General features: G+C 36.8%; 1 protein-coding gene and 1 pseudogene across 2 annotated transcripts in view; both read left to right on the top strand.

Annotated features, from left to right (window-relative positions):
- Nucleotides 1–15,040, top strand: part of LOC134728679 (small ribosomal subunit protein eS1-like) — a 31,190-nt pseudogene extending 16,150 nt beyond the window's left edge. Inside the window, exons 3-4 of the transcript XR_010109328.1 lie at nt 760–6,533; nt 6,792–15,040. The product of XR_010109328.1 is annotated as a small ribosomal subunit protein eS1-like (transcript). The remainder of the gene's footprint in view (nt 1–759; nt 6,534–6,791) is intronic.
- Nucleotides 1–24,918, top strand: part of BAZ2B (bromodomain adjacent to zinc finger domain 2B) — a 399,198-nt gene that overhangs the window by 16,234 nt on the left and 358,046 nt on the right. The window lies entirely within an intron of this gene.

Raw genomic sequence — 24,918 nt, 5'->3', positions numbered from 1 at the left:
ATAAACAATTTTGAAAGAAAATAGAAAATGAAGGTAAAATAAAAAATAGGCAATGAGGTTCATTTGATGAAAATACCTATAACCCCCTCCTAAGAAACACAGGCATAAAGATAGATATATAGACCAGGTGTGGTGGCTCACACTTGTCATCCCAGCACTTTGGGAGGCTAAGGCTGGGGATCGCTTGAGGTCAAGAGTTCAAGACTAGTCTGACCAGCATGATGAAACCCTGTCTCTACTAAAACAAACGAAAGGACTCAGCCAGGCATGGTGGCATGCGTGTCTGTATTCCTAGCTACTCAGGAGGCTGTGGCAGGAGAATCACTTGAACCCAGGAGGCAGAGGTTGCAATGAGCCAAGATCACGCCACTGCACTCCAGCCTGGGCGACAGAGTGAGACTGCATCTCAAAAAAAATAAAAATAAAAAATGAAAAAAGATATATAGATCAATGGAATAGAACTGAGACTTTATAACTAGACCCTTATATTTATGGTCAATTCATTTTCTTCAAGAATGCCAAGATAATTCAATGGGGGAAGAAAAACCTCTCTAACAAATGATGCTGGGATAAATGGAAATTGACATGCAGAGAATGAAGTTGGACCCCTACCTCACACCATGCACAAAAATTCATTTAAAAATGGATTAAAGATCTAACTTTAAGTACTAAAACTATACAACTTGTAGAAAAAATTGTAATGTGAATATTACATGTAAGTATTCTTGACCTCACACTTACTAGTGGTTTTTTTTTTAGATATGACACCTTCAAGTATAAGCAACCAAAGAAAACTAGATAAATTGGACCTCATAAAGTAAAACAAAGAAAAACCTTTTGCTTCAAAGGATACCACTAAGCAAGCGAAAAGACAACACATAGAATGTGAGAAAAAGGTTGTAAACCCTATATATGACAAGGCACCTGTATCCAGAATAAAGAACCTCTTAAAACTCAACAATAAAAACACAAATAATCTAATTGTAAAATAGCTTACAATCATTATTGTAAAATTGGCAAAGGATTTAAATAGATATTTTTCTAAAGAAGATATAAAAATAGTCAATAAATGCATAAAAAATAGACAATAAATATATGCTCAGCCTCAGCAGTCATTAGGGAAATGTAAATCAAAACCACAAGGGAAGTATTTATTCACACACACTAGTATGGCTACAATAAAAAACCTAGACAGTAAAAAATGTTGATGAGGATGTGGAAAGTTGGTACCTTCATATATTGCTGTTAGGAATGTAAAATGGTACAGCTGTTTGGGAAAGCAGTTTAGCAGTCCTCAAAAGTTTAATTATAATTACCATATGACTCAGCAATATCGTTACTAAGTATATACTCAGGAGGACTGAAAACACATGTCACACAAAACCCTATACACAAATGTTCATGTCATAGTAGTCAAAATGTGGAAACAACTGAAATGTGCAACAATGGATGAATGGATAAACAAAATGTGGTATATCCATCCAGTGGAATATTATTTAGCCTTAAAAAGGAATGAAGTTCTGCTGCATTCTGCAACATGGATGAACCTTGAAAACATTATCATTAGAGATGGAAACCAAACATAAAAGGTCACATTGTATTATTCCATTTATATCACTGTCCAGAATAGGCAAATCCATAGAGATACAAAACAGATAAGTGGTTCCCAGGTACTGGGAAAAGCAAGAGGTAGGAGTGACTGCTAATGAGTATAGGGTTTCTTTTTGAGGTGATGAAAATGTTCTGCAACTAGATAGTGGTGTTTGTTTTATGAACTTGTGAATATACTAAAAGCCACTGGATTATATATTTTATGTATTTGTTTGTTAGGACTGTCATAACAAATAATACTACAGGCTGGTGGCTGGAGCAACAGAAATGTATTTTCTCACCATGTGGAGTCTAGAAGTCCACAGTCAAAATGTCTCAAGGGTTGTTTTCATTCTCAGGCCTCTTTTTTGGCTTGTAGATGGCTAACTTCCCTGTGGCCTCACATGGTCACCCCTTGGTCTGTGTGTTGTCTGTGTCCTAACCTCCTCTTATAAGGACACCAGTCATATTGAATTAGGGCCCACATATATGACATTTTACCTTACTTGTCTCTTTAAAGGTCCCATCTCCAAATTCAATCACATTCTAAGGTACTAGAGGTGTTAGGACTTCCACACGTGAATTTAGTTGGGGAGGGAGACACAACACTTGAAAACCTAGGGGTGAATTTTATGATATGTAAATTATACCTCAATTTTGAAAAATATAAGAACCTACTTTTCTTTCCAAATAAGTTTGAAAACTTAAATGAAAAAAGTAATTTTCAGCTGGGCACAGTAGTACACACCTGTCAGTCCCAGTTACTCAAGAGGCTGAGGAAGGAGGATTGCTTGAGACCAGGAGTTTAAGGCTGCATCTGTGAATAGTCACGGTACTCCAGCCTGGGCAACATAATGAGACCCCATCTCTTAAAAAAAAAAAAGATGGTCAGGTGCAATGACTCACACTTTGAGAGGTCGAGGTGTGAGGATCCCTTGAATCTAGGAGTTTAAGACCAGCCTGGACAACATAGTGAGACCCTGACTCTACAAAAAATAAAAACTTAGCCAGGTATGGTGGCACATGCCTATGGTTCCAGCTACTTGGGAGACTCAGATGGGAGGGTCGCTTGAGCCTTGGAGGTGGAGACTGCAGTGAGCCGTGATCTCACCATTGCGCTTAGCCTGGGAGGCAGGGTGAGACCCTGTCTCAAAAAAAAAAAAAAAAAGTTTATTTTTAAGGCAAATATATTTCATCAAAATTGGCCACATTTGAGAAAGTTTAATTTCTGTAGAAGAAATAGAAAAGAATATCAAGGATCCACCTCATAAAAAAGCACCAGTCCCAGATGGTTTTATAGAGATAATCTGTGAAACACTCAAAGATATTCTCAATGCTCCGTAAACTGGTGCTGAGCATTGAACGTGGATAATACCAATTCCTAAAGACAGCACAAAAAAGAAAAAAAATTACAAACCAATATCAATTGTATGTATTGATACCATTACTAAATAAAATATTAACAAACAAATTCCAATGTCATATATTAGGAAAATAAGCTGGGCATGGTGGCTTACACCTATAAACCCAGTGCTTTTGGAGGTCAACACAGGGGGATCACTTGAAGCCAGGAGTTCAAGACCAGTGAGACCCTATGTCTACAAAAAAATTTGAAAACTAACTGGCATGGTGGCACGTACCTGTAGTCCTAGCTACTTGGGAAGCTGAGAAAGGAGGATGGCTTGAGCCAAGGGGTTCAAGGCTGTGAGCTATTGTACTCGATAGTACTACTGAGCTGTGGTACCATTGTGCTACAGCCTTGGTGACAGAATGAAACTCTGTCTCTAAAATAAAATAACATATTATGACCATATGGGATTTATAGTTGACCCTTGAGCAAAACAAGTTTGAACTGCACAGGTCCATTTATTTGTAGATTTTTTTTATTTTTTAATTTTTTATTTTAAAGAGACAGGCCTCACTATGTTGCCCAGACTGATCTTGAACTCCTGGCCTCAAGTGATCCTCCAGCCTCAGCCTCCTGAGTAACTGCGATTACAGGCGTGTGCCACCATGCCCAGATTCTGCAGACTTGTTTCAATAAATATATTGGAATATTTTCTGAAGATTTGTGACAATTTGAAAAAACTTGCAGATGAACCACATAGCCTAGAAATATTGAAAAAAATTAAGAAGCCAGGCACAGTGGCTCATGCCTGTAATCCCAGCGCTTTGGGAGGCTGAGGTGGACAGATCACCTGAGGTCAGGAGGTCAAGACCAGCCTGGCCAACATGGTGAAACCCCGTCTCTACTAAAAATACAAAAAATTAGCTGGCCATGGTACTGTGCATGCCTGTACTCCCAGCTACTCGGGAGGCTGAGGCAGGAGAATCGCTTGAACCTGGGAGTCAGAGGTTACCGTGAGCTGAGATTGTGCCACTGCACTCTAGCCTGGGCAACAGAGTGAGACTCCATCTCAAAAAGAAAAAAAAAATTAAGAAAAAGTTAGGTATATCATGAATGCATGAAATATATGTAGGTACTAGTCTATTTTATCATTTGCTACCATAAAATATACACAAATCTGATATAAAAAGTTAAAGTTTGTCAAAACTCACACATATAAACATAGATCATACATGGCATCATTCACAGTGGAGAGAAATGTAAGCAAGCAGAATGATGCAGTATTAATAACTGCATAAAGTTAATTGTAGCACGTTGTACTGCTGTAGTAATTTTGCAGCTGCCTCCTATTGCTATTGTGGTGAGCTCAAGTGTTCATAGTATATGCTTAAAAGTCCTTATGATACTTATCATCTCCAGATGAGCAGTTCATCTCTTCAGTAAATGGCACTGTATCACAGTAAAAAGTGATCTTTTGCAATTCTCATGTATTCTTTATCCTGTTTAGTGTAATACCGTAAACCTTGAGTAACACTATAGGATCCATACCAAGCGCTACTACTGATGCTGGAGTTGCTACCAAGAAGCAGTGAAGTCATGACATTACAATAAAAAGTCAAATTGCTTGAGATGTACTACAGATTGAGGTGTGCAGCTGCAGATGCCTTTTTTCCATTTCAGACAGGCAATTCTGTAAACAATCTTGTAAACAGATGACATAAACTTACAGTATCAGTAAATACAGTACAGTACTGTAAATGTATTTTCTCTCCCTTATGATTTTCTTAATAACCTTTTCTCTAGCCTACTTTATTGTAAGAATACAGTATTGTATGTAACATAAAAAATATGTGTTAATTGACTATGTTATAGGTAAGGCTTCTGGTCAATAGTAGGCAATTATTAAGTTTTTGGGGAGTCAAAAGTTATGTGCAGATTTTCACCTGAGTGGGGAGTCAGCACCGCTGCCCCCACATTGTTCAAGGGTCAACTGTATTCCAAAAACACAAGATTGTTTCAATATTAGGCAATCCATTAATATACGATATTAATAAATATAGAGATAAATCATATAATTATCTCCGTAGATGCTGCAAAGACCTTTAACAAAAATCAACATCTTCTGATAAAAGCACTCAAGAAAATAGGAATTGATGGGTATTTTCTTAACATGATAAATATATATACACACCTTTGATGTATAGGTATATGTATATATACACACACACACCTTAAAGTCATCATCATAATGGAAAACACCAAGGACATTTTTACTAGTACCATCAGGAGCAAGGCAAGGATATCTAGTAATTACGCTATTATTCATCATATTAGTGGGAATATTAGCCAATACAGTTAAACAAGAGGAATCAGTAGAAGTACAACAGAACAGAAGAAATAAAACTATCTCTATTTGCAGATGATATGATAGTATATCTGGAAAACCCTAGAGCAGGGTTTAGCAAACTGAGAGCCAAATTTAGCCATATATACTTGGTTTTGTATTGCCTCTGTCATCTTTTGCACTACACCAGCAGAGTTGAACAGTTGTGATAGGAACTTTTTGGCACACAAAAATGAAATATTTACAGTCTGATGTTTTTACTGAAAAGATACAGTGTGCGGACTTCTGCACTAGAAAATCAATGGTAAAACTAACTCAAATAATAAATCAGTAACTAGTAGCCTATAAAATTGGCATTCAGAAATTAATATTTTATATATATATATGTATCAATAACTACCAGTTAGAAAATAGAGTGGTAAGGGAAACCCCAATTAAATAACAATGAGGAAGATAAAATACTTAGGAATAAATGTAACCAGAAGTATGTAAAAGCTATTTGAGAAAAGCTTTAAAATACTTGTGAAAGACAATCTCAATAAAAATACCAACATGGCCTTTTGGCTCTATGAGCAGCACCACAGCAGTTGGCGAGAACGAGCGCCTTATGAAAGGTGGCAGAACGGAGCCAAGACGAAAGTGGCTGATCTATTTTCTAAGAAAGATTGATATAATGTGAAAGCACCTGCTATATTCAATATAAGAAATGTTGGAAAGACGCTAGTCACCAGGATCCAAGGAACCAAAACTGCATCTGATGGCCTCAAGAGTCATGTGTTTGAAGTGAGTCTTGCTGATTTGCAGAATGATGAAGTTGCATTTAGAAAAATTCAAACTGATTACTGAAGACATTCAGGGCAAAAACTGCCCAACTTCCATGTCATGGATCTTACTTGTAACAAAATGTGTTCTATGGTCAAAAAATGGCAGACAATGATCGAAGCTCCTGTTGATGTCAAGACTACTGATAGTTACTTGCTTCATCTGTTCTGTGTTGACTTTACTAAAATACGCAACAATCAGATATGGATGACCTCTTATGCTCAGCACCAGCAATTCTGCCAAATCTGGAAGAAGATGATGGAAATCATGACCCAAGAGGTGCAGACAAATGACTTGAAAGAAGTGGTCAATAAATTGATTCCAGACAACATTGGAAAAGACATAGAAAAGTCTTGCCAATCTATTTATCGTCTCCATGATTTCTTTGTTAGAAAAGTAAAAATGCTGGCCGGGAACAGTGGCTCATGCCTCTAATCCCAGCACTTTGGGGCTGAGGTGGGCGGATAATTTGAGGTCAGGAGTTTGAGACCAGCCTGGCCAACATGGTGAAACCCCATCTCTACTAAAAATACAAAAACATAAGCCAGGTGTGGTGGTGTGCACCTGTAATCCCAGCTACTCAGGAGGCTGAAGCAGGAGGATGACTTGAACCTGGGAGGCAGAGGTTGCAGTGAGCCGAGATCGTGCCACTGCACTCTAGCCTGGGAGACAGAGTGAGACTCCATCTCAAAAAAAAAAAAAAAAAAAAAAAGGAAAGTAAAAATGCTGAAGAAGCCCAAGTTTGAATTGGGAAAACTCATGGAGCTTCATGGTGAAGGTAGTAGTACTGGAAAAGCCACTGGGGATGAGACAGGTGCTAAAGTTGAATGAGTTGATGGATATGAACCACCAGTCCAAGAATCTGTTTAAAGTTCAGACTTATAATAGTGGCAAATAAAAAGTCCTATTTGTGAGAAAAATACGTGCGCTTTTATGGAGCTAGACAAGTTGATGTAGAATAGAATTCTAGTCAGGAATTGTTTCAGGCAAAAATCATTAATGGATTTTATGGTGTTTTGTGAAGAGTTGGTTACAAGGAGGATGTTTTTACATACTCAAAATATCTCCCCACAAGATACTAATCAAAAATGGAAAAAAAATTAGCAACTATACAATGGACATTCATGACATATACCACCTTTACCAAGTTGTGAAAGTTAACACTAACAGTAGTGGGACCAATAGCATGCATCTCGACAGGATTCACAAGAGCACATCGCTTCTGCCGTATTACTGCAAAAATGCATAACCTGAACATAAACATGAAGAACAATCAGTAAAGCCCAAATTGAGGGACATTTCACAAAATAAATGGTTTGTACTTTTAAAAAATGTCAAGGTCATGAAAAACAAAGACTGAAGAATGCATTCCAGATCAAAGAAGTCCAAAGAGGTATGACAATTAAAAATAATGTATGACCCTCGATTGGATCATGGGTTAGAATGGAACCAATTTTTATTTTATATTACTCTTTTTTCATATTTTTGTTATAAAGTACATTAGTGAAACAATTGGTGAAATGTGATGGTCTGTATTGGATAGTATTTTATTAATGCTAACTTCCTTATTTTGATAAATGTACTTTTAACAGAAATATACATTGAAATATTCAGGAGTAAAAGGGAATGATGAAAAATATCTTTATAAAGGGAGTAGAAAGAGACTGATAAGTTAAATGTGGCAAAACGTTAAGTTTGGGGAATCTGAGTAACATGTATATGGAAATTCCTTGTAGTTTTTAAAAAATAAATGTCTGGGCTGGACCTGGTGTCTCATGCTTGTAGTCCCAGCATTTTGGGAAGCTGCTTGAGCTTAGGAGTTCAAGGCAAGCCTGGACAACATAGCAAGACCTCATCTCTACTAAAAATTAAAAAAAACTAGCTGGGTGTGGTGGCACATGCCTGTAGTCCCAGGTACTCGGAAGGCTGAGGCAGGAGGATTGCTTGAGTCAGGGAGATCAAGGTGGCAATGAACTAGGATCTCACACTGCCTTTCAGCCTGGGTGACAGATCAAGACTCTGCCTTAAAAAACAATAATAAAATAGAAAATAAACTTTTACTTTATAATAATTTAAGATATGTAAAAGTAGATAGAAGAAAAAATTTGTCCTGTACTCACAACATTTCTGATACCAAATGTATCAATTTTCCACACCAGGAATTCTCCAGTTTACTGTGGACACCAATGCAATTCAATTTTATTCTGATGCTATCCACCTAGAGTTAGCATCAGACCCCACAGGCTAAGTAGGGCTTAGTCCCACAAGACTGCCTCAATTCCAGCTTCAGACACCAATCAAAATCTCAGTTCTCCAGTACTTCTGACTAACTTGACTACAAATTGGGAGTTCCCATAACCTCTGCCTCATGTTCAACGATTTATTATAATAGCTTACAGAACTCAGGGACACACTTTACTATTACCAGTTTATTATAAAGGATACAAATGCGCAAATAGATAAAGAGGCATATAGGGTGAGGTCTGGAAGGTTCTTGAGTACAGGAGCTTCTGTCTCCACGGAGCTTTGGACACATTCTGCCTCCTGGCATGTTAATGCATTCAACCTGGAACCTCTCTGAACCTGTTAGATTAAGGTTTTCATGAAGATTCCATTACAGAGACATGATTGATTAAATCATTGTCCATTGGTGATTGACTACAGTCTCCACCCTTTCTTCCCTCCCTCAGAGGTCTGGGGGAAGGATTGAATGTTGGAACCATCTGATCACATGGTTGGTTGCCCTGGCAACCAGCCTCTATCTTGAGGCTGTTCACCTTAGTAGCATAAATTCAGGTATGGTTGAAAGGAGCTTGCTATGAATAGCAAAACATTCTCCTCCACCTCATTGTTACTCAAGAAGCTTCCAGAGTTTTATAAAGTTTGTGCCAGGAATTGGAGACAAAAACCGAATACTCTATTTTCACAGTTGAAAAAGAAAAAAATAGTACAGCAAGTTATTATATAATACACCCTTCTCAGTTTCAGTTTCCTCTAGTGTTAATATTTTCAATTACTATGGTGCCTTTTTTTTTTTTTTTTTTGAGATGGAGTCTCGCTCTGTCACCCAGGCTGGAGCGTAGTGGCGCAATCTCGGCTCACTGCAAGCTCCGCCACCCGGGTTCACGCCATTCTCCTGCCTCAGCCTCCCTGGGACTACAGGCACCCGCCACCATGCCCAGCTAATTTTTTGTATTTTTAGTAGAGACAGGGTTTCACCATGTTAGCCAGGATGGTCTTTATCTCCTGACCTTGTGATCCGTCCGCCTTGGCCTCCCAAAGTGCTGGGATTACAGGTGTGAGCCACCACGCCTGGCCTACTGTGGTATATTTTTTTAAACTAAGAAACCAACATTAGCACATTACTGTTATCTAAACCCCAGACTATTTGGATTTCACCTGTTTTTCGGTTAATGTCTTTTTAAACTCCAGACTTCATTCAGATTTCACTTATTATTTTTTTAATATCCCTCTTCTGTTCAAGATCCAATTCAGGTTACTACATTGCATTTAGTTGCTACATCTCTCAAATCTCCTCTGGTCTGTGATAGTTTCTTAGTGTTGTTTTTCGTGACTCTGACAGTTTGAGGAGTATTGGTGAGACATTTGTAGGCTGTTTTTCCGTTTTGGTTTGCCTTATGTATTTCTCATGATTGGAGTGGGGTTATTTGTTTTTTGGAAATAATACCGCAGAGGTGAAGTACCCTTTCATTACATCATATCAGAGGGTAGATGCTATCAACATGATCTCTCTGGTGAGGTAAACCTTGATATCTTAGTTAAGGTAGTAATCTGCCATTTTCTCTCTCTCTCTCTTTTTAAAGTAGCTCTATAGCTCAAGCTGGAATGTAATGATGCTATCATAGCTCAATGTAGCCTTGAACTCCTGGGTTCAAGGGCTCCTCCTGCCTCAGCCTCCTGAGTAGCTGGGACTGCAGGCACATGCCACTACACTCAGCTAACTATTTTTAAATTTTTTGTAGAGACAAGGTCTTGCTATGTTTCCCAAGGTGGTCTTGAACTCCTGGCCTTCAGCGATCCTCCTGCCTCAGCCTCCCAAAGCATTGGGATTACAGGTGGGGGCCACCAGGGCCAATCTCTATTATTCTTTATTGTTAAATTCCAATTTTTCTTGTTCTTTTCTTTGGAAAGGAGTCACTAAGTCCAGCCCACTCTGAAAGGAAGGAGTTGAGGTCAGGGGGTGCAGTTGAGTTTCTCCTGGAGGGAGGAGTTTCTATATCTCTTACATATCCTGTAAGGAAGATTTCACTCTTATTTATTATTTATCATGTATTAATAACAGTATGGACTTATGTTTATTTATTTTATTCCTTGCATTATAGTGTAATATGGCATTATGTATAGTGTAATAATGCCATTATTTATTTTGTCACTCAAATTATTCCAGCATTGGCCATGGGGAGTTCTCTGTGGTAGGCTTTTGTGGCCCTTTAACATGGCCCCATTCCTTTGTTTTTTGAGCATTACCTTGCTTTCTGGTACTACAAGATGCTTTTGCCTTTTCTTCTATTTTCTCTCATCCAGCCCTGTAATCAGCTATTTCTTCAAGGTTTCTTTATTCCTTTTATTAGAGAATGATATTTAGAAACCAAGATCTTGGCACTAGGTAGTTTGTACATGTTTTCTTTAAGTGTAAAATTATTGCAAAAAAAATTTTAAGAGCTGAATGTTGTAAGATGCACATCCCATTTGTAATTCTTAAGTGTTCTACCTTAGTTAAGCTTCAGTTACCAAATGTTAACTTATTTATAGATACTTCTTTCTAAATAAAAATTATATTTATACTTCACTTGGTATCTGGAAGTTGTTAATAAAATTACACTACAACCTCAGTGCAACATTTTTGTATATTTTATTTGTAGCTTTTTCCATAAGGTGGAAACACCTTGTCATGTTTTGTTCTTCTTATGAAAAGCATAGAGACCTATGATTAAATCCATAAAACTTTATATAATAAAACTAATCAGTAAGCAGTCTAGTTTAATATGCATACATAAAAAGGCATAGCAGGGGCATAAAGGAAGGAGTTCTGGACATTACCATGACTCTTTTATGCAAAGATACCTCCACCCACAAATTCCACTTTAGTGAGTAAGCATGATGAGGACAGCTGGCCTGTTTGGCAGGAAATTCTGTGTATGAAAATATAGCATTTCTTACAGAAGGTTTTAAAAATACCTTTTTGATCTATGATATATAAGAAGGTTACTACTAAATCAAATTATTTTATTCTATATCATAGAATGCCATTGTAGAAAATAAATGATTTCTTCCAGAATATTAGAATGGATAAGGAATGTGTGCAAATAAAAGTATAGCTATGCTTTAACTTTTAGTGACACTTAAGAGTATGTTACCAAATAATGTAAAGGGGAATATGAGTAAAGACAGTTACAGTGTATGGTCTGATCCCTGTTTCCCAGCTACTCGGGAGACTGAGGTGGGAGGATCACTTGAGCCCAGGAGTTTGAGGCTGCAGTGGACCATGATTGCACCACTGCACTCCAGCCTTTACAAAGAGAAAAAGAGATAATTCATCCTATCATTGTGTAGACAATATTGTCCAACTAATTACTACTGCTTCCACTTTTTCTTTATTTAGTGGGTAACCACTAAATAATTAAGTTTTTATTTAGTCTGTCAAATAATTTAGTCTTTATTTAGTTTGTCAGTTTCTTAGAAAGCTAAACGTGTACTTACTACACAACTCAGCAATCTCATTCCTAGGTTTTACTCAAGAGAAGTGAAAATTTTATGTTCACACAAAAAGCTGCACATCAGTGTTCATAGCAGCTTTATTCATGCTTGTCAAAAACCCTAAACAGCACAAATATTCGTCAGCTTTTGAATGGTTAAAGTGTGGTACATCCATGCAGTGGAATTATTCAGTAATACAAAAGAACAAACTACTGAAAATAGAACAACATGGATGAATCTCATGTGTATTATGCTAAGTGACGGAAGCCAGACTCAAAAGGCTCCTTACTGTAATGATTGCATTTATATGACATTCTGGAAAAGGTAAAAATAGGACAGGACTAACAGCAGTGGTTGCTAGCAGCTGGAGGACAGAGGGGTTGCCTACTGTGTAGGCTGAATCATGGCCTCCCAGAGATATCCACATTCGAATTTCTAGAACCTGAAAGTGTTACCTTATAAAGCAAAAAAGACTTTGTAGATATGACTGAAAATCTTGAGATGGGGCAGTTGTCTTGGATTATCTGAGTAAGCTCTAAATTTAATCACAAAGATACTTAAAGAGAAAAAAGAGTTAGTAGGGGAGAAGACATAGCACAGATTGCAGTAATGTAGCCAGGAACCAAGGAATACTGGTAGTCCCTGGAAGCTGAAAGGAACAAGAATCAGATATCTTCCCTGAAGCTTCTAGAAGGAACCAGCCCTGTTAACACCTTGATTTTAGCCTCATACAATTCATTTCACACTTCTGACATGAGGAGCTATGTTTGTGTTATTTTAAGGAACCAAGTTTATGGCAATTTTTTATAGCAGCAACAAGAAAACTAACCCAACTACAAAGGGGCATAAGGGAATATTTTGGAGTGATGGAACTGTTCTATATTTTGGTTGTGGTGGTGGTTATGACTCTATGTGTTTAACTTATAGAACAATATGCTAAAAAGTGTGATTTTAGCCAAGCATGGTGGCACATGCCTGTAGTCCCAGTTTCTCAGGAGGCTGAGGTAGAAGGATTGCTTGAGCCCAGGAGGTTTGAGACCAGTCTGAGAGTTTGAGACCAGCCTGGAGAGCATAGCAAGAACCCATCTCTAAATAAAATAGTGTGAACTTACTGTATGTTAGTTATACTATAATAAACCTGACTTTTAAAGAAATGTTTTGTTCAGAACGTATTTTCCCAAAGAAAAAAAATTAGACATTAGACATGCTGCTTGGTGTCTTGGACAGCCCAAGGAAAGTCTATACATTTGTCGAAAGTATAATACAGATGGCAACTCTATACAAGTACATAGAGCATAAATAATAATGCTCCATGGGGGAAATGCACTCTGAATTCTTATACAGTTAGCCAAAAATAACAAAGAGATTTAAAAAGAAAAAAAAAAGGTGATGTAAGGGAAAGTCCGCTGGGAGGACTCCTAGAAAGGTGTGTGTGTTGGTGGGGGGGAGGGGTGGTGGTTTATCTCTAAAACAGAGATGCTTGAGAAGAAATGGTGCTTTTTTTCATCTTCTGGAATAATTGCAAGAGAATGCAGTGTTTGGAACTCCTGCAGCCAAGAAGAAAACAGAGGAAATTGCAGAGAAGTTGAGCTGGTGTTCTATTATTGAGTTGATGAATTAGTCAACCCTGGAACTGTTCTGTCTTCTCGTTATATGAAATAATCAGCATTCTCTGCCCCCGCATCACCAACCAATGCCCCTACATAGTTGGCTGTGCTGTTTTGCATAGCCAAGAGCTTCTGTGCACAGTATCTTCTATTGTCTCCCCAGATTTACTTCAACATTCTCCATTCTGCACTCCATTCTGGATGGTTGAACAATATTAGTGGGCTCTCTTGCCTTCCAGTTCCAAATGTTTTGGCCAATAGAAAGAGCCTGAAGGCCAGGTTTGGTGGCTCACACCTGTAATCAGCACTTTGGAAAGCCCAGGCAGGAAGATCACTTGAGCCTGGGAGTTCAAGACCAGCCTGGACAATATAGTGAGATACTGTCTACAAAAAATACAAAAATTAGCTGGGCATGGTGATGCATGCCTGTAGTCCCAGCCACTGGGGAGGCTGAAGTGGGAGGATTGTTTGACCCCGGAGATGGAGGCTACAGTGAGCCTCTGCAGTCCAGCCTGAGTGAGAGAGGGAGACTGTCTAAAAAAAAAAAAAAAAAAAAAACAAAACAAAACAAAAAAGAGCCTGAGCAGGAAGCAAAGAAAACAGGAGGGAAGGAAGAGACTGAGGGGATATTTATTACCCTGGCCCCAGTCCTATAAGATTGCCATTGATGGGTTGACTACGTTCCTTTACTGAAAGTCACAGCTCCTCTCAAGGCAGCCCTCTCTTCACAGTTCTCTGCCATTTATACTAATCCTGAGATACTGCACTATTCTCTGTGGTTTCCTTAATGTGCTTTTTAATTCCTTCTGAAATAATCTTTTTTTAAATTTATTTTTTATTTTTGAGACAGAGTCTCTGTTGCCCAGGCAGGAGTGCAGTGGCGTGATCTCAGCTCACTGCAACCTCCACCTCCTGGGTTCAAGTGATTCTCCTGCCTCAGCCTCCCGAGTAGCTGGGATTACAGGCACCCACCACTACACCTGGCTAATTTTTGTATTTTTAGTAGAGATGGGGTTTTACCATGTTAGTCAGGCTGGTCTCCTGACCTCAGGTGATCAGCCCACCTCGGCCTCCCAAAGTGCTGGGATTACAGGCGTGAGCCACCACACCCAGCCTGAAATAATCTTAATTTGGGTGTAACAACTGTTTAATTGCTGGAACCCTGACTGTATATTATCCAAACTGATAAAACTATCCTTCAATATTGTAATTCTCTCTTTCAATCTAGCAATTATCAGATCTGTTAAGGTTTTTATTTCAGTGGCTATATTTTTCTTGTCTAAGATGTTGATTTGTTTCTTTTTCCTTTTTTTTTTTTTTTGGTCAAACTGTGTCTGGTCTGTTTCTTTTTCATATCTATGTATTGTGTCATTTCTGCCTGATTTTGTTTTATAATTTATTATCCTCTTTTGATGAATTTGAATTCTTTATTTCTTTGAACATCTTAAACACTTAAACACTGACTTTTAAAATCTGTCAGACTTGTATAAAATTATTTTTTATAGTAAACTAGTGTTCTGATTATTAATTTTGATAGCTGTTTTGCCATAAGATTTTCTCTTATGGTAATTTTCTCTTATGATAAATTTTACCATAAGATTTTCTCTTATAGTAAAACATATGGTATTTCTCTTATGGTAAAACTTACAGTATTGGAATTTAGATTAGCAGGCTCATTTTATGTAGAAGGAAATTTTGAAGTTTTTTTCCCCCCCTCTTTCTCCTTTACTTCTTGATCTATACTCAGAAGTCTCTCCCTAGCAATTTTGAGGTTACCTCTACCCAAGTCTTGCCCCAGTCTACCAATAGGTTTTGTATCATCATTTCAGAGCTGTTACACTGTAATATATTTAGGGATACTGCTCATCCTGACAGGCATGATCATGAGGCTATATTTTTGTCTTCCTGTCTGCTGGGCCAATATAACTCCACAGAACTGGATCCCGGGCAATAGGTTGGTAGCACATTTTGTAGCCTTATTTTGCAATAGGGGGTAACAGCCCCTACTGCAAAGGACAGGAATAAGGATAAGGAATATATATAAGGAATATATATTATTCCTGTCCTGCAGCTACCTGTAGTTTCAAATAGTGAGCCTGTCTCTGATCCCTTATTATCACATACAGCATATTTAGTGAGCGTTACTCCACAGAGGCTGAATTTTCAGCTGCTGTCACTGCCTGCTTTTGGACTGGAGACTAACGTGCCTGGGGTAACAGCCCCATTCATTAATTTATATTACTCTTCAGTTTTTGGTCCACATGTTTGTTTTGACTTTGAACCTGATTGTACCTTTTGGTTTTCTACTTTAAAATTTTATTTGACATTTTAATCTGTTTTGGAATATAGGAAATAAATCCATGTATATACTTATTCTATCAGAATCTAACCGTGGTATCTAACAAATAGGTAGTATGAAGACATAAAAGCACAGACTTATTGTCAAGTAAGCACAAGACACAAAGCTCAAAGAATTAGCTTAACGCAATGGATAATAAAAAAGATTTTTCAATTTCTTAACAGGTTGTAATCTTCATCTTCTTTTCCTCTTTGTCCTTGCTTTGCTTTTTGTAAGATTATACTTTTTTCTCTTGTATACATTGGATTTTGTTCTGGTACTGATAGCTGTCCAGAACTACCCCAGCAGTTTTTCTTGCTCAGTCTTGTAAAACATCACACATTATTAACATAATAAGCCTAGGATTAAGAATGTTACAGAACATAATTTTTTCCTTAAAGGGAAAATAATTTCTATAGATTACAGTTTGTTGAGAATAATTTTGCCTAAGCCAGAGATACAAAATTCATCGCAATGGGAGCCCCAACTCTGATTATGTAGTAATTACTGCCTAGAACTGTGCATTGAGCATTGAGGCTGCATCAGCACTCTATAGCAAAGTGCACTTTGAATGATTTTTGATGTATGCCCTGGGCAGAGAAAGAGGTAATGGTGGCCCAAGTATTTGGCATTTCCTTCCTAGGTTTTTAAGTAAATTATTACATATCCTCATGCTTAAAAGAAGTTTAATTTTCCTATTTCACTTTTCTCATATATAAATATGAATAATTGTCTTCTTAATGCCAATTCCTGAATAGTGATGAAGTAATTTAGGCATTGAAAGCATTTATTTAAATTATTACTTTTTTGGAAGTTACATTTTCATATCACATTCTGTATAAAGGTCAAAATTAGGAAAGGCTTATAATGTTAAATCACCTACATTTAAAAATTATTCAACAGAAGAGAACCTAGTTGGCTATTTTATTCATAATCACCCAAAACAGAAAACAACCCACATGTTCTTCCATGGATGAATATATAAACAAACTCTGCTATTTTACTTTATACTATACCATTCTATATACTACCACATATAGTATATAATATACTATGGAATACTGCTCAGCAATAAAAAAGCATGTCACCTTTAACAGAGTCAGAAATAAAAAAGGAATGAACCCACATTCAACATCTTTTTTTTTTTTTTTTGAGATGGAGTCTCACTCTGTCGCCCAGGCTGGAGTGCAGCAGAGCAATCTTGGCTCACTGCAAGCTCCGCCTCCCAGCTTCACGCCATTCTCCTGCCTCAGCCTCCCAAGTAGCTGGGACTACAGGCGCCCGCCACCACAGCAGCCTAATTTTTTGTAATTTTAGCAGAGACAGGGTTTCACCGTGTTAGCCAGGATGGTCTCGACCTCCTGACCTCGTGATCCGCCCACCTCGGCCTCCCAAAGTGCTGGGATTACAGGCGTGAGCCACCGCGCCCGGCCCATTCAACATCTTGAGTAGTGAATCTCAAAGTCATGCAGCATAGAAACTATTCTCAAAAAGGTTGCCTTCTGTATCATGCCATTTATAAGCTATTCTTGACAAGACAAACCTATATTGTTAGAAAACAGATCAGTAGTTATCAGGGGTTAGGGATTGTGAAACTGCAAAAGTAATAGTACAAGGGATTTTGGAGGTGTGTGTGATAGAGGTGTTCTGTATCCTGATTGTGGTGGTAGTGACATAAATCTGTATATGTTTTTATGTTTACAGAACTATTTGCCTCACCCACCATCAGATCAGTTTCATAATTTTAAATCAATTTTAGGAAAAAATGTAGAATAATAAGTTTATTTTTTTGACACAAGGTGGTCTCACTACCCCGGCTGTCCTCTAACTCCTGGACTCAAGCAGTCCTACCTACCTCAGCCTCTCTAGTAGCTGGGACTATAGGCATGCACCACTAGAATGGAAAATAGTACTTTTAGTACAGGTTGTAACTGTGCTGTGCTATGATATGAAGTAAAAGGGAAATTCTGGGGGTTAGAATAAAATGTCTAAGAAACTATATGCAAAGAATAAAGTATATTGCAATTAGGCACTTGGGATTGGTATTTAGTATTTTGTATTTGTATTTTGTAATGGAAAAAGTATAAAATATCTATGTTATTGATACTGCTCTATTATGGTCGGGTTGAGGGAACTTGATCAAATAACTTAATTGCTCAAGTTATTAGGTTCTTTTTCAATGGAATGAGTTTGTACCCTGTGCTTCTCAAACTGAAATACTAGTAAACATTTTATTCCAGACTATGTTTGCATTAATAGAAAATGTTTTAAATTATTTAGCATTACGTAAAATAGATGCTCCAGAAAAATGCTCCTTATTTTTTTTAGTGGCTTCACATAGTCTCTGCCATTCCATTCCATTCTAATTGTAATAGCATGAGACTAGGTAACATAATAGTATTTCTCATAGCTGTAAAGTTTTGGTTTGTGTTAATTTTTGTCAGATAATTTTGTTTAAGTTTTCATCTTTAAGTATTTATTTTTTGAATACTATGCAGAACAGAAATTTAAGACCACTAGATGGGGATGTAAACAATATAGCATTTGTTTCTGGTGCTCTGAAGTAACTTGATGCAGCTTTAAGTTTAATTCCCAGAAAAGAGGGGAGAAAACAAAGAACAAATCCACTTGTTTTTATCTTCCTAAATGTTTTAGTAATCTGGATTTGGGAAAATTAAGCTTCTGAACTAAGAATGAAGTCCTCTATGCTCAAATAGCATATTGTGAAACCCAAATATGAATGACTTTAAATGACTGTCTTTGAATGACTCTCCGTTGTTGCAATATGTGGCATTATTTGTTTTATAAGTGTATTTTGTCCTCACAGATGTTTAATGACAGATACAAAATTAGAAATAAAATGTAGCACTTAAGACACAGAGCAATTTTTTTCTCCTGGGTTTTTCTGTCCCCTTCTTTGATACTATAAAAAATAGTGAATGATAACTTGCCTCTTTTAAAACATACTGTAAAAACTTATATTAATTTCATGGCTTATTAATTATTTTATGTCTTCTACATATAATTAGAAAAAGCATAGTTACACAAAATATTGAGAATTTCTTTAAAACAAAGGTTTGAAACAAAATATCATTGTGTTGTATTCAGTCTTTTAAAGAGTTTAGAAAAAAATATTGGAAAAGGACAAGGCTTTTTGTTTTTGTAGACTTTTTCCTCTTTCTTATCTTTAAAATGAAGGAAGCTGTGTATTCTCAGGAGTTCAAATTTTTTCTTGAGAATTTTTATCATATAACTATATATTTTATTACTTTTCAAGCAAATATATGTGTTTGTTGGTAACTATATAAGCTTTAATCTTTATCCATCATTATCACTGTTGAAGATTCCCTTTCAGCACAATACAGGACTTCTATCCAATAAGGGCTGACAATTTTATTTTAATTGACAACTCAATTTTTAAAAATTGTAATATATATATATATATATATAACAAAACTTCTATTTTAACCACTTTTAAAAATTATAACACTTATGTAACATAAATTTAACCATTTTAATCGTTTAAAGCCTACAACTCAGTGGCATTAAGTACATTCACACTATTGTGCAACCATCCACTGTTTCCAAAACTTTTTTATCACCACAAACAGAAACTCTGTAACCATTTAGCCATAACTCCCTATTGCACCCAGTCTCTGGTAACTTCTAATCTACTTTCTGTCTTTATGAATTTGCCTTGAATTACTCAACTTTAAAACAACTCTGTGTGTGTATGTGTGTGTGTGTGTGTGTGTGTGTGTGTGTGTGTGTGTGCATGCATTTAGATACCACTGTGTTACCCATGCTGGACTTGGACGCCTGGGCTCAGGCAGTCCTCTCACCTCAGCCTCCCAAGTAGCTGGGACTACAGGCACCCATCACGTGCTCAGCTTAAAATGACTACATATTTTTAATTTTTCCACTTGAATGAGAAAATTTAATATGGTAAAGGTTTACTATTGTCATTTAGGAGAAATATAATGCCATGAATAGTGGTGTGTGCATATATACAAATAGCTGTGAAGTGTCACAAAGAACCAAGTCACTAATATAAGTAAGTTTACAAGATATCTTATTCAGAAAAGATAATTGAAGCCAGGCATGGTGGATCACACCTATAATCCTGGCAGTTTGGGAGGCCAAGGCGGGAGGATTGCTGGAGTTCAGGAGTTCAAGACCAGCCTGGGCAACATAGGAAGACCTCATCTGTACTAAAAAAAAAAAATTAGCCTAGGCCAGGCGTGGTGGCTCATGCCTGTAATCCCAGCACTTTGGGAGGCCGAGGCAGGTGGATCACGAGGTCGGGAGTTCAAGACCAGCCTGGCCAAGATGGTGAAACCTCATCATTACTAAAATACAAATATTAGCCGGGTGCGGTGGTAGGTGCCTCTAATCCCAGCTACTTGGGAGACTGAGGCAGGAGAATCACCTGAACCTGGGGGGTGGAGGTTGCAGTGAGCCTAGATCACACCACTGCACTCCAGCCTGGGTGACAGTGAGACTCCGTCTCAAAAAAAAAAAAAAGCCGAACGTAGGGGGTGCGCCTGTATTCCCAGTCACTTGGGAGGCTGAGGTGAGAGGATAGCTTAAGCCTGTGAGGTGGAGGTTGCAGTGAGCTAGGATCACACCACTGCACTCCAGCCTGGGTGACAGTGAGACCCGATCTCAAAAAAAAAGAAACAAAGGTAATTGAAACCTTTCACATAGAAAAGCTGGGATTTCGTTATATTCTCTAAAGAGATGATATATGGGGAAATATGAAAATAGGTAGATAATTATGAAATCAGTTGGGGAAATCTGGAGAATCATTTTCTGTACATTATTTTAGATAAAATTGTACCTTAATTATCTCCAAAAAATAATTGATCCGTTTTTTAGTATTTCTTCAGATTGTCTTTCTTTGGTTTCACAATTCTATAACTGGAGAGGTTTCCCTTTATAAAGCTCTACATACATTGCTATCATATTTTCACCTTAAACTTATTCCCTCATATCCTATCTTCACCAGAAATAGTGAATAGCTTCACTGATGTATACAAATTTTTCCTATCTATGATTCAGGAATCAGAGGATTTTTACAGTTAATGGGCTCATTTAACATTTGTTAAATTGTATTCTGTTGTGCGTTTTTTTTTTTAACTGAAGAAGTGTGATGTGTTGATAACTTTTAAAAAATTTTAATATTTTATTGCCTCTTTAATTTACTTATTATAATAGAGACAGTCTCAAATTCCTGGCCTCAAGTGATTCTCCCACCCAGGCTTCCCAAAGTGCTAGGATTACAAGTAAGAGCCTCTGTGCCAGCTTATAATAAGTCTTATTCCAGTCTAAAATGAGAGGATTCTGTCTTGTCCTCCCCAGTTCCATATTTGTGTGTTCCTTCTCTTCCAGTGAGGTACTCTGGCTCCCCAAGAGTGTTTTATATATTTACTCATTTGCTTAATGCTGCGACAAATACAAAATCATACAAAAATGCTGCTCCAATGTTATTACAAACAATAGACTTTTAAGGTAGAGCTCAAGAAATTTTTGCATTTCTCTTTATTTTCCAGTGAAAGGTATATACTTCAAATACTGTGTTCAGAAATTATTTGGATTAGTTATTTTCCTTGTTCTATATGGCTATGTTATTTATTCAGAAATCCTTACATTTATTTGTTTCTTCAGGTATTCAACTTCAGGTTTTCCCCGTTCTTTTTTTTTTTTTTTAAGACAGAGCTTCATTCTTGTCACCCAGGCTGGACTGCAATGGCTCAATCTCAGCTCACTGCAACCTCTGCCTCCCAGGTTCAAGTGATTCTCCTGCCTCAGCCTCCCAAGTAGCTGGGATTACAGATGCGTGCCACCACACCCGGCTAATTTTTGTATTTTTTAGTAGAGATGCAGTTTCACCATGTTGGCCAGGCTGGTCTCCAACTAATAACATGAAGTGATCGGCCCACCTCAACCTCCCAAAGTGCTGGGAATGCAGGCATGAGCCACCGTGCCCAGCCTCCATTCTTTTTTCTTTTCTTTTCTTCTCTTCTCTTTTCTTTTCTTCTCTTTTCTTTTCTTCCCTTCCCTTCCTTTTCCTTTTCTTTCTTTCTTTTTTTTTTTTTTCTGAGACAGAGTCTCACTTCGTTGCCCAGGCTGGAGTGCAATGGTGTGATCACAGCTTACTGCAGCCCTCACTTAGTGGGCTCAGGTGATCCTCCCATCTCAGACTCCCAAGTAACTGGGACTACAGGCACATGCCACCACACTCAGGTAGTTTTTGTAGAGACAAGGTTTCACTATGTTGCCCAGGCTGGTCTTGAACTCCTTGGCTCAAGCAATCTGCCCACCTCAGCCTTGCAAAGTGCTTGGGATTACAAGTATCAGCCACTGCATCTGACGTCCCTGTTCTTTTAAATTAAAAAAAAAATTAATTATGTCATTTACTCTTAAATGTTCTTAAATAAAAACTATACAAAAATATGTAATCAATGAAATGTCATTCCTTCTTCTGTCCCTTCTACTCTTTCACTCATCTTCTTTAGATAACTAGTTTTTTTCATTTCTGGTTATCATTCCTCTACAGGATTTGTTTGTTTTGCTTTTTGGTTTTCATTCTGTGTGTGTGCGAAAATATGTATATCTTCACATATAATTATATATTCTTATTTCTTTCAGAAAATATAGCTACTCTACGTACTTTTTTATAGTTTTGATTTGTTTGATTTTTGGCTAATATATCCTGGATATATTTTTATCAGTTCATAGATATCTTCATTTTTTTTTTTTACAGCTACATAATTTGTGATGTGCAGTCCGTGGGTGTCCATAGTTTAACCTACTAATGTAAGAGCATTTATGTGTTTTTCCTGTGTTTTGCAATTACAAATAATGCTACAATTCATCACCTTGTACATACGTATTTTTATGCATTTAGAGCTGTATATTCAGGGTAAATTCCAGAAATGGAATTGTTAAATCAAAGGATAAACACTTTTGTAGTTTTGTTTGACGTTGCCAAATTCTTCCCTATAGAGATTATAGCATTTTATATCCCACCAGCAATGGTTAAGTTCCTATTTCCTCACAACCTCACCAACAGAGTAATTGTCAAACTTTAGAGTTTTTACTGGTCTAAAGGTGAGAAATGGTATCTTAGTGTAGTTTTAATTTGCATTTGACTCATGAAAGTGAAGCTGAATGTATTTTCATATGTTTAAGAGCCAGTTCATATTATTTTTCTGAATCATCTGTTTAAATTTTTTTGCCTATTTTTCTATTGGGATTTTAGAGTTTTTAATTGGTTATCTAAGAGTTCTTTATATATTAGGAATATTAGCCTATTACCTGTAGTTTATGTTGCAAGTATTTCCTCCCTGCTTATCATTTGTCTTTGGACTTTACTTACGATGTTTTTTGCCATGCAGAAGTTTTTCATTTTTATGTAACAGATTTGTCAATATTTTCTTTCAATGAATCTAGAGTTTGAGTCATATATATAAAGTCTTTCTCAATACCTAAGTTATAAGGAAATTAATATATGTTTTCTTTCACTCTTTGTATCATTTCATACTTTACATTTAGAACTTAGGTCTACTTGGGGTGTACGCATATGTTTGGTGTGCAGAATTGATCCAGATATATCATTTTCCAAATAGCTATCTAGTTATCTCAACATTATTTATCAAAAAGTGCATTTTTCCTCTAGTCTTCTGAGATAACCCCTTTATTGCATACTAAATTTCTAAATCTATACTTGTCAGTTTTTAGAATCTTATTCTTCCTCACTGGTCTTCTGTCTATTCAGGGGGAGGAGTTAGGAAGCCATAACACCTCCCTCTCTCCAAAAGAATAAAGTAGATGCTGCTTATACCTGGAAAAACCTTCACTCTGGTTAGCATCACTGGCAACTGTATTTCCATGAGGATTCTAAGGCCCCAGGATTCTGTACAGGATGTGTTGTTGTTTACTTTCTATTTTAATGAAAATTGCATAGTTTTATCTTCTTCTTTTTATCTTTCCAACTTGGGAGATTTATGGGAAAGAAAAAGACAATATTGGCCATTGTTGAACATTGTTTATGTGGGTGAGATCCCTTGGATTTAACAATTAAAACTTTACAATTTGTGTGTTTATGTGATTGACTGGTATAAATCAGCTAAAATAAAATCCTTAAGTACATTCACGGTTGTTAACACCGCTTCCTCTTCAACATTTTTGAAATGTGTACCATAAATCCTAATTGTCTCAATTGATTATGAGCAGGCTTATATTCTAAAGCAAAATTATTATTTTGTTGCAACTAGAAAACTATTCTCACGTCTTATACAAAAGTTTAGAATGTTTATATGGAAAATGAAATAGTAATGCCTAATATAAACTTTATACAAAAGTTTAGAATGTTTATATGGAAAATGAAATAATAATGCCTAATATAACATAACAATATGTACACAAAGGAAAAAAGAAGCAAAATGTTTCTGGGATGAAAATGAGGTGAAGAATTTTCAAGTCATGCTAAAGTTTGACAACATGGTTGTATTCTTGAGCGGCTCCCAAGAGAACTATTCTAAGAGTTGTGGAACAATATTACGTACAGTTAGGATTAGTTGTTTTATAAAGGAATTTGTTGATAGATTAAAAATTATATATCCATGAGAAGTGGCCATTAGAGGGAAAAACAACGTGCTATCCAAATCTGAAAGGCCATTAGCTTAAGCATCTCTAGTGTTTGGTCTTCATTGTATAAATATATCAGATTATTTACTAAGAATACATAAACTATTTCTGCTAGTTTGACTAATATACTGAGTATTCCTGAGCAGAAAGAGTTCGTATTCATTGACTGACCAGGCCTCTGAAAAGTTCAGCAGGATGGGGCAATTATTATTTTTTGTCTAATTGGTGAAATCGTCCCAATAAATAACTGTTGTACCTGATATGTTCTTTTATTTTTAAAATTGAGATATTTATATTTAAACTCATTTTAAAAACATTGCCTCTCTGGGTTCACTTTTAAAAGTATTTGAGGTAGTACCTTCTAGAAAGAATTAGTTATTTATGTCCCGTATAGCTACCAATTATTTTCTGTCTTAATATGTATCACCCTTGCATGCATTTTTTTTTTATTTGAAATGGTTCTTTGGGAGAACGAAAGTATTGCGAGGAGCTCCAGTGA

Source organism: Pan paniscus, chromosome 13, assembly GCF_029289425.2.
Source record: "Pan paniscus chromosome 13, NHGRI_mPanPan1-v2.0_pri, whole genome shotgun sequence".
NCBI lineage: Eukaryota > Metazoa > Chordata > Mammalia > Primates > Hominidae > Pan > Pan paniscus.
Note: the sequence above shows the minus strand (reverse complement) of the source record. Positions and strands in the feature narration are given on the sequence as shown.